General features: G+C 29.7%; 1 protein-coding gene across 2 annotated transcripts in view; it reads right to left on the reverse strand.

Annotated features, from left to right (window-relative positions):
• LOC137426659 (large neutral amino acids transporter small subunit 2-like) overlaps positions 1-11,085 on the reverse strand; it is an 803,798-nt gene that overhangs the window by 89,221 nt on the left and 703,492 nt on the right. The window lies entirely within an intron of this gene.

An 11,085-nucleotide genomic window follows, 5' to 3' on the forward strand; every position in this document is an offset into this window, starting at 1 on the left:
AAGCACAATGATGTGTAAATGAGAAAAGAATGACAACAAGCACAATGATGTGTAAATAAGAAAAGAATGACAATAAGCACAATGGTGAAGTGTAAATGAGAAAAGAAAGACAATAAGCACAATGATGTGTAAATAAGAAAAGAATGACAATAAGCACAATGATGTGTAAATAAGAAAAGAATGACAATAAGCACAATGAAGTGTAAATAAGAAAAGAATGACAATAAGCACAATGATGTGTAAATAAGAAAAGAATGACAATAAGCACAATGATGTGTAAATAAGAAAAGAATGACAATAAGCACAATGATGTGTAAATAAGAAAAGAATGACAATAAGCACAATGATGTGTAAATAAGAAAAGAATGACAATAAGCACAATGAAGTGTAAATGAGAAAAGAATGACAATAAGCACAATGAAGTGTAAATGAGAAAAGAATGACAATAAGCACAATGATGTGTAAATAAGAAAAGAAGGACAATAAGCACAATGATGTGTAAATAAGAAAAGAATGACAATAAGCACAATGGTGAAGTGTAAATAAGAAAAGAATGACAATAAGCACAATGATGTGGAAGTGAGAAAAGAATGACAATAACCACAATGATGTGTAAATAAGAAAAGAATGACAATAAGCACAATGAAGTGTAAATGAGAAAAGAATGACAATAAGCACAATGATGTGTAAATAAGAAAAGAATGACAATAAGCACAATGATGTATAAGTGAGAAAAGAATGACAAAAAGCACAATGGTGAAGTGTAAATGAGAAAAGAATGACAATAAGCACAATGATGTGTAAATAAGAAAAGAATGACAATAAGCACAATGATGTGTAAATAAGAAAAGAATGACAATAAGCACAATGAAGTGGAAGTGAGAAAAGAATGACAATAAGCACAATGATGTGTAAATAAGAAAAGAATGACAATAAGCACAATGGTGAAGTGTAAATAAGAAAAGAATGACAATAAGCACAATGATGTGGAAGTGAGAAAAGAATGACAATAAGCACAATGATGTGTAAATGAGAAAAGAATGACAATAAGCACAATGAAGTGTAAATGAGAAAAGAATGACAATAAGCACAATGATGTGTAAATAAGAAAAGAATGACAATAAGCACAATGATGATGTGTAAATAAGAAAAGAATGACAATAAGCACAATGATGATGTGTAAGTGAGAAAAGAAAGACAATAAGCACAATGAGGATGTGTAAGTGAGAAAAGAATGACAATAAGCACAATGATGATGTGTAAGTGAGAAAAGAAAGAGAATAAGCACAATGATGATGTGTAAATAAGAAAAGAATGACAATAAGCACAATGATGTGTAAGTGAGAAAAGAATGACAATAAGCACAATGATGATGTGTAAATAAGAAAAGAATGACAATAAGCACAATGATGTGAAAGTGAGAAAAGAAAGACAATAAGCACAATGATGATGTGTAAATAAGAAAAGAATGACAATAAGCACAATGATGTGTAAGTGAGAAAAGAATGACAATAAGCACAATGATGATGTGTAAGTGAGAAAAGAAAGACAATAAGCACAATGATGATGTGTAAATAAGAAAAGAATGACAATAAGCACAATGATGTGTAAGTGAGAAAAGAATGACAATAAGCACAATGATGATGTGTAAATAAGAAAAGAATGACAATAAGCACAATGATGTGTAAGTGAGAAAAGAAAGACAATAAGCACAATGATGATGTGTAAATAAGAAAAGAATGACAATAAGCACAATGATGTGTAAATAAGAAAAGAATGACAATAAGCACAATGATGTGTAAATGAGAAAAGAATGACAATAAGCACAATGAAGTGTAAATGAGAAAAGAATGACAATAAGCACAATGATGTGTAAATAAGAAAAGAATGACAATAAGCACAATGGTGAAGTGTAAATGAGAAAAGAATGACAATAAGCACAATGATGTGGAAGTGAGAAAAGAATGACAATAAGCACAATGATGTGTAAATGAGAAAAGAATGACAACAAGCACAATGATGTGTAAATAAGAAAAGAATGACAATAAGCACAATGGTGAAGTGTAAATGAGAAAAGAAAGACAATAAGCACAATGATGTGTAAATAAGAAAAGAATGACAATAAGCACAATGATGTGTAAATAAGAAAAGAATGACAATAAGCACAATGAAGTGTAAATAAGAAAAGAATGACAATAAGCACAATGATGTGTAAATAAGAAAAGAATGACAATAAGCACAATGATGTGGAAGTGAGAAAAGAATGACAATAAGCACAATGATGTGTAAATGAGAAAAGAATGACAATAAGCACAATGATGTGGAAGTGAGAAAAGAATGACAATAAGCACAATGATGTGTAAATGAGAAAAGAATGACAATAAGCACAATGAAGTGTAAATGAGAAAAGAATGACAATAAGCACAATGATGTGTAAATAAGAAAAGAATGACAATAAGCACAATGATGTGTAAATAAGAAAAGAATGACAATAAGCACAATGGTGAAGTGTAAATAAGAAAAGAATGACAATAAGCACAATGATGTGGAAGTGAGAAAAGAATGACAATAACCACAATGATGTGTAAATAAGAAAAGAATGACAATAAGCACAATGAAGTGTAAATGAGAAAAGAATGACAATAAGCACAATGATGTGTAAATAAGAAAAGAATGACAATAAGCACGATGGTGAAGTGTAAATGAGAAACGAATGACAATAAGCACAATGATGTGGAAGTGAGAAAAGAATGACAATAAGCACAATGAAGTGTAAATGAGAAAAGAATGACAATAAGCACAATGGTGAAGTGTAAATGAGAAAAGAATGACAATAAGCACAATGATGTGTAAATAAGAAAAGAATGACAATAAGCACAATGGTGAAGTGTAAATGAGAAAAGAAAGACAATAAGCACAATGGTGAAGTGTAAATGAGAAAAGAATGACAATAAGCACAATTATGATGTGTAAATAAGAAAAGAATGACAATAAGCACAATGATGTGTAAGTGAGAAAAGAATGACAAGAATCACAATGAAGTGTAAATGAGAAAAGAATGACAATAAGCACAATTATGATGTGTAAATAAGAAAAGAATGACAATAAGCACAATGATGTATAAGTGAGAAAAGAATGACAAAAAGCACAATGGTGAAGTGTAAATGAGAAAAGAATGACAATAAGCACAATGATGTGTAAATAAGAAAAGAATGACAATAAGCACAATGATGTGTAAATAAGAAAAGAATGACAATAAGCACAATGATGTGTAAATAAGAAAAGAATGACAATAAGCACAATGAAGTGTAAATAAGAAAAGAATGACAATAAGCACAATGGTGAAGTGTAAATAAGAAAAGAATGACAATAAGCACAATGATGTGGAAGTGTGAAAAGAATGACAATAAGCACAATGATGTGTAAATGAGAAAATAATGACAATAAGCACAATGAAGTGTAAATGAGAAAAGAATGACAATAAGCACAATGATGTGTAAATAAGAAAAGAATGACAATAAGCACAATGATGATGTGTAAATAAGAAAAGAATGACAATAAGCACAATGATGATGTGTAAGTGAGAAAAGAAAGACAATAAGCACAATGATGATGTGTAAATAAGAAAAGAATGACAATAAGCACAATGATGATGTGTAAGTGAGAAAAGAAAGACAATAAGCACAATGAGGATGTGTAAGTGAGAAAAGAATGACAATAAGCACAATGATGATGTGTAAATAAGAAAAGAAAGACAATAAGCACAATGATGATGTTTAAATAAGAAAAGAATGACAATCAGCACAATGATGATGTGTAAGTGAGAAAAGAATGACAATAAGCACAATGATGATGTGTAAATAAGAAAATAATGACAATAAGCACAATGATGATGTGTAAATGAGAAAAGAATGACAATAAGCACAATGATGATGTGTAAATGAGAAAAGAATGACAATAAGCACAATGATGAAGTGTAAATGAGAAAAGAAAGACAATAAGCACAATGATGATGTGTAAATAAGAAAAGAATGACAATAAGCACAATGATGATGTGTAAATAAGAAAAGAAAGACAATCAGCACAATGATGATGTGTAAATAAGAAAAGAAAGACAATCAGCACAATGATGATGTGTAAATAAGAAAAGAATGACAATAAGCACAATGATGAAGTGTAAATGAGAAAAGAATGACAATAAGCACAATGATGATGTGTAAGTGAGAAAAGAAAGACAATAAGCACAATGATGATGTGTAAATAAGAAAAGAATGACAATAAGCACAATGATGAAGTGTAAATGAGAAAAGAATGACAATAAGCACAATGATGATGTGTAAGTGAGAAAAGAAAGACAATAAGCACAATGATGATGTGTAAATAAGAAAAGAATGACAATAAGCACAATGATGTGTAAGTGAGAAAAGAATGACAATAAGCACAATGATGATGTGTAAATAAGAAAAGAATGACAATAAGCACAATGATGTGTAAGTGAGAAAAGAAAGACAATAAGCACAATGATGATGTGTAAATAAGAAAAGAATGACAATAAGCACAATGATGATGTGCAAATAAGAAAATAATGACAATAAGCACAATGATGTGTAAGTGAGAAAAGAATGACAATAAGCACAATGATGATGTGTAAGTGAGAAAAGAAAGACAATAAGCACAATGATGATGTGTAAATAAGAAAAGAATGACAATAAGCACAATGATGTGTAAGTGAGAAAAGAATGACAATAAGCACAATGATGATGTGTAAATAAGAAAAGAATGACAATAAGCACAATGATGTGTAAGTGAGAAAAGAAAGACAATAAGCACAATAATGATGTGTAAATAAGAAAAGAATGACAATAAGCACAATGATGTGTAAGTGAGAAAAGAATGACAATAAGCACAATGATGATGTGTAAGTGAGAAAAGAAAGACAATAAGCACAATGATGATGTGTAAATAAGAAAAGAATGACAATAAGCACAATGATGTGTAAGTGAGAAAAGAATGACAATAAGCACAATGATGATGTGTAAATAAGAAAAGAATGACAATAAGCACAATGATGTGTAAGTGAGAAAAGAAAGACAATAAGCACAATGATGATGTGTAAATAAGAAAAGAATGACAATAAGCACAATGATGTGTAAATAAGAAAAGAATGACAATAAGCACAATGATGTGTAAATGAGAAAAGAATGACAATAAGCACAATGAAGTGCAAATGAGAAAAGAATGACAATAAGCACAATGATGTGTAAATAAGAAAAGAATGACAATAAGCACAATGGTGAAGTGTAAATGAGAAAAGAATGACAATAAGCACAATGATGTGGAAGTGAGAAAAGAACGACAATAAGCACAATGATGTGTAAATGAGAAAAGAATGACAACAAGCACAATGATGTGTAAATAAGAAAAGAATGACAATAAGCACAATGGTGAAGTGTAAATGAGAAAAGAAAGACAATAAGCACAATGATGTGTAAATAAGAAAAGAATGACAATAAGCACAATGATGTGTAAATAAGAAAAGAATGACAATAAGCACAATGAAGTGTAAATAAGAAAAGAATGACAATAAGCACAATGATGTGTAAATAAGAAAAGAATGACAATAAGCACAATGATGTGGAAGTGAGAAAAGAATGACAATAAGCACAATGATGTGTAAATGAGAAAAGAATGACAATAAGCACAATGAAGTGTAAATGAGAAAAGAATGACAATAAGCACAATGATGTGTAAATAAGAAAAGAATGACAATAAGCACGATGGTGAAGTGTAAATGAGAAACGAATGACAATAAGCACAATGATGTGGAAGTGAGAAAAGAATGACAATAAGCACAATGAAGTGTAAATGAGAAAAGAATGACAATAAGCACAATGGTGAAGTGTAAATGAGAAAAGAATGACAATAAGCACAATGATGTGTAAATAAGAAAAGAATGACAATAAGCACAATGGTGAAGTGTAAATGAGAAAAGAAAGACAATAAGCACAATGGTGAAGTGTAAATGAGAAAAGAATGACAATAAGCACAATTATGATGTGTAAATAAGAAAAGAATGACAATCAGCACAATGATGATGTGTAAGTGAGAGAAGAATGACAAGAATCACAATGAAGTGTAAATGAGAAAAGAATGACAATAAGCACAATTATGATGTGCAAATAAGAAAAGAATGACAATAAGCACAATGATGTATCAGTGAGAAAAGAATGACAATAAGCACAATGGTGAAGTGTAAATGAGAAAAGAATGACAATAAGCACAATGATGTGTAAATAAGAAAAGAATGACAATAAGCACAATGATGTGTAAATAAGAAAAGAATGACAATAAGCACAATGATGTGTAAATAAGAAAAGAATGACAATAAGCACAATGAAGTGTAAATAAGAAAAGAATGACAATAAGCACAATGGTGAAGTGTAAATAAGAAAAGAATGACAATAAGCACAATGATGTGGAAGTGAGAAAAGAATGACAATAAGCACAATGATGTGTAAATGAGAAAAGAATGACAATAAGCACAATGAAGTGTAAATGAGAAAAGAATGACAATAAGCACAATGATGTGTAAATAAGAAAAGAATGACAATAAGCACAATGATGAAGTGTAAATGAGAAAAGAATGACAATAAGCACAATGATGATGTGTAAGTGAGAAAAGAATGACAATAAGCACAATGATGATGTGTAAATAAGAAAAGAATGACAATAAGCACAATGATGTGTAAGTGAGAAAAGAAAGACAATAAGCACAATGATGATGTGTAAATAAGAAAAGAATGACAATAAGCACAATGATGAAGTGTAAATAAGAAAAGAAAGACAATAAGCACAATGATGATGTGTAAATAAGAAAAGAATGACAATAAGCACAATGATGATGTGTAAATAAGAAAAGAAAGACAATCAGCACAATGATGATGTGTAAATAAGAAAAGAAAGACAATCAGCACAATGATGATCTGTAAATAAGAAAAGAATGACAATAAGCACAATGATGAAGTGTAAATGAGAAAAGAATGACAATAAGCACAATGATGATGTGTAAGTGAGAAAAGAAAGACAATAAGCACAATGATGATGTGTAAATAAGAAAAGAATGACAATAAGCACAATGATGAAGTGTAAATGAGAAAAGAATGACAATAAGCACAATGATGATGTGTAAGTGAGAAAAGAAAGACAATAAGCACAATGATGATGTGTAAATAAGAAAAGAATGACAATAAGCACAATGATGTGTAAGTGAGAAAAGAATGACAATAAGCACAATGATGATGTGTAAATAAGAAAAGAATGACAATAAGCACAATGATGTGTAAGTGAGAAAAGAAAGACAATAAGCACAATGATGATGTGTAAATAAGAAAAGAATGACAATAAGCACAATGATGATGTGTAAATAAGAAAATAATGACAATAAGCACAATGATGTGTAAGTGAGAAAAGAATGACAATACGCACAATGATGATGTGTAAGTGAGAAAAGAAAGACAATAAGCACAATGATGATGTGTAAATAAGAAAAGAATGACAATAAGCACAATGATGTGTAAGTGAGAAAAGAATGACAATAAGCACAATGATGATGTGTAAATAAGAAAAGAATGACAATAAGCACAATGATGTGTAAGTGAGAAAAGAAAGACAATAAGCACAATGATGATGTGTAAATAAGAAAATAATGACAATAAGCACAATGATGTGTAAGTGAGAAAAGAATGACAATAAGCACAATGATGATGTGTAAGTGAGAAAAGAAAGACAATAAGCACAATGATGATGTGTAAATAAGAAAAGAATGACAATAAGCACATTGATGTGTAAGTGAGAAAAGAATGACAATAAGCACAATGATGATGTGTAAATAAGAAAAGAATGACAATAAGCACAATGATGTGTGTGAGAAAAGAAAGACAATAAGCACAATGATGATGTGTAAATAAGAAAAGAATGACAATAAGCACAATGATGTGTAAATAAGAAAAGAATGACAATAAGCACAATGATGTGTAAATGAGAAAAGAATGACAATAAGCACAATGAAGTGTAAATGAGAAAAGAATGACAATAAGCACAATGATGTGTAAATAAGAAAAGAATGACAATAAGCACAATGGTGAAGTGTAAATGAGAAAAGAATGACAATAAGCACAATGATGTGGAAGTGAGAAAAGAATGACAATAAGCACAATGATGTGTAAATGAGAAAAGAATGACAATAAGCACAATGGTGAAGTGCAAATGAGAAAAGAATGACAATAAGCACAATGATGTGTAAATAAGAAAAGAATGACAATAAGCACAATGGTGAAGTGTAAATGAGAAAAGAAAGACAATAAGCACAATGATGTGTAAATAAGAAAAGAATGACAATAAGCACAATGAAGTGGAAATGAGAAAAGAATGACAATAAGCACAATGATGTGTAAATAAGAAAAGAATGACAATAAGCACAATGGTGAAGTGTAAATGAGAAAAGAAAGACAATAAGCACAATGATGTGTAAATAAGAAAAGAATGACAATAAGCACAATGATGTGTAAATAAGAAAAGAATGACAATAAGCACAATGAAGTGTAAATAAGAAAAGAATGACAATAAGCACAATGATGTGTAAATAAGAAAAGAATGACAATAAGCACAATGATGTGTAAATAAGAAAAGAATGACAATAAGCACAATGAAGTGTAAATAAGAAAAGAATGACAATAAGCACAATGAAGTGCAAATGAGAAAAGAATGACAATAAGCACAATGGTGAAGTGTAAATGAGAAAAGAATGACAATAAGCACAATGATGTGTAAATAAGAAAAGAATGACAATAAGCACAATGGTGAAGTGTAAATGAGAAAAGAAAGACAATAAGCACAATGATGTGTAAATAAGAAAAGAATGACAATAAGCACAATGATGTGTAAATAAGAAAAGAATGACAATAAGCACAATGATGTGGAAGTGAGAAAAGAATGACAATAAGCACAATGATGTGCAAATGAGAAAAGAATGACAATAAGCACAATGGTGAAGTGTAAATGAGAAAAGAATGACAATAAGCACAATGATGTGTAAATAAGAAAAGAATGACAATTTAGCACAATGGTGAAGTGTAAATGAGAAAAGAAAGACAATAAGCACAATGATGTGTAAATAAGAAAAGAATCACAATAAGCACAATGAAGTGTAAATGAGAAAAGAATGACAATAAGCACAATGATGTGTAAATGAGAAAAGAAAGACAATAAGCACAATGATGTGTAAATAAGAAAAGAATGACAATAAGCACAATGATGTGTAAATAAGAAAAGAATGACAATAAGCACAATGATGTGTAAATAAGAAAAGAATGACAATAAGCACAATGGTGAAGTGTAAATAAGAAAATAATGACAATAAGCACAATGATGTGGAAGTGAGAAAAGAATGACAATAAGCACAATGATGTGTAAATGAGAAAAGAATGACAATAAGCACAATGAAGTGTAAATGAGAAAAGAATGACAATAAGCACAATGATGTGTAAATAAGAAAAGAATGACAATAAGCACAATGGTGAAGTGTAAATGAGAAAAGAATGACAATAAGCACAATGATGTGGAAGTGAGAAAAGAATGACAATAAGCACAATGAAGTGAAAATGAGAAAAGAATGACAATAAGCACAATGGTGAAGTGTAAATGAGAAAAGAATGACAATAAGCACAATGATGTGTAAATAAGAAAAGAATGACAATAAGCACAATGGTGAAGTGTAAATGAGAAAAGAAAGACAATAAGCACAATGGTGAAGTGTAAATGAGAAAAGAATGACAATAAGCACAATTATGATGTGTAAATAAGAAAAGAATGACAATAAGCACAATGATGTGTTAGTGAGAAAAGAATGACAATAATCACAATGAAGTGTAAATGAGAAAAGAATGACAATAAGCACAATTATGATGTGTAAATAAGAAAAGAATGACAATAAGCACAATGATGTGTAAGTGAGAAAAGAATGACAATAAGCACAATGGTGAAGTGTAAATGAGAAAAGAATGACAATAAGCACAATGATGTGTAAATAAGAAAAGAATGACAATAAGCACAATGATGTGTAAATAAGAAAAGAATGACAATAAGCACAATGAAGTGTAAATAAGAAAAGAATGACAATAAGCACAATGATGTGTAAATAAGAAAAGAATGACAATAAGCACAATGAAGTGTAAATAAGAAAAGAATGACAATAAGCACAATGAAGTGTAAATAAGAAAAGAATGACAATAAGCACAATGATGTGTAAATAAGAAAAGAATGACAATAAGCACAATGATGTGTAAATAAGAAAAGAATGACAATAAGCACAATTATGATGTGTAAATAAGAAAAGAATGACAATAAGCACAATTATGATGTGTAAATAAGAAAAGAAAGACAATAAGCACAATGATGTTGAAGTGAGAAAAGAATGACAATAAGCACAATGAAGTGTAAATGAGAAAAGAATGAAAATAAGCACAATGATGTGCAAATAAGAAAAGAATGACAATAAGCACAATGATGTGTAAGTGAGAAAAGAATGACAATAAGCACAATTATGTGTAAATAAGAAAAGAATGACAATAAGCACAATTATGATGTGTAAATAAGAAAAGAAAGACAATAAGCACAATGATGTGTAAATAAGAAAAGAATGACAATAAGCACAATGATGTGTAAATAAGAAAAGAATGACAATAAGCACAATTATGATGTGTAAATAAGAAAAGAAAGACAATAAGCACAATGATGTGTAAGTGAGAAAAGAATGACAATAAGCACAATTATGTGTAAGTGAGAAAAGAATGACAATAAGCACAATGATGATGTGTAAATAAGAAAAGAATGACAATAAGCACAATGGTGAAGTGTAAATGAGAAAAGAATGACAATAAGCACAATGATGTGTAAGTGAGAAAAGAATGACAATAAGCACAATGATGATGTGTAAATAAGAAAAGAATGACAATAAGCACAATGATGTGTAAGTGAGAAAAGAATGACAATAAGCACAATGATGATGTGTAAATGGGAAAAGAATGA

This window comes from Myxine glutinosa, chromosome 5, assembly GCF_964187855.1.
Source record: "Myxine glutinosa chromosome 5, kmMyxGlut1.1, whole genome shotgun sequence".
Lineage (NCBI taxonomy): Eukaryota > Metazoa > Chordata > Myxini > Myxiniformes > Myxinidae > Myxine > Myxine glutinosa.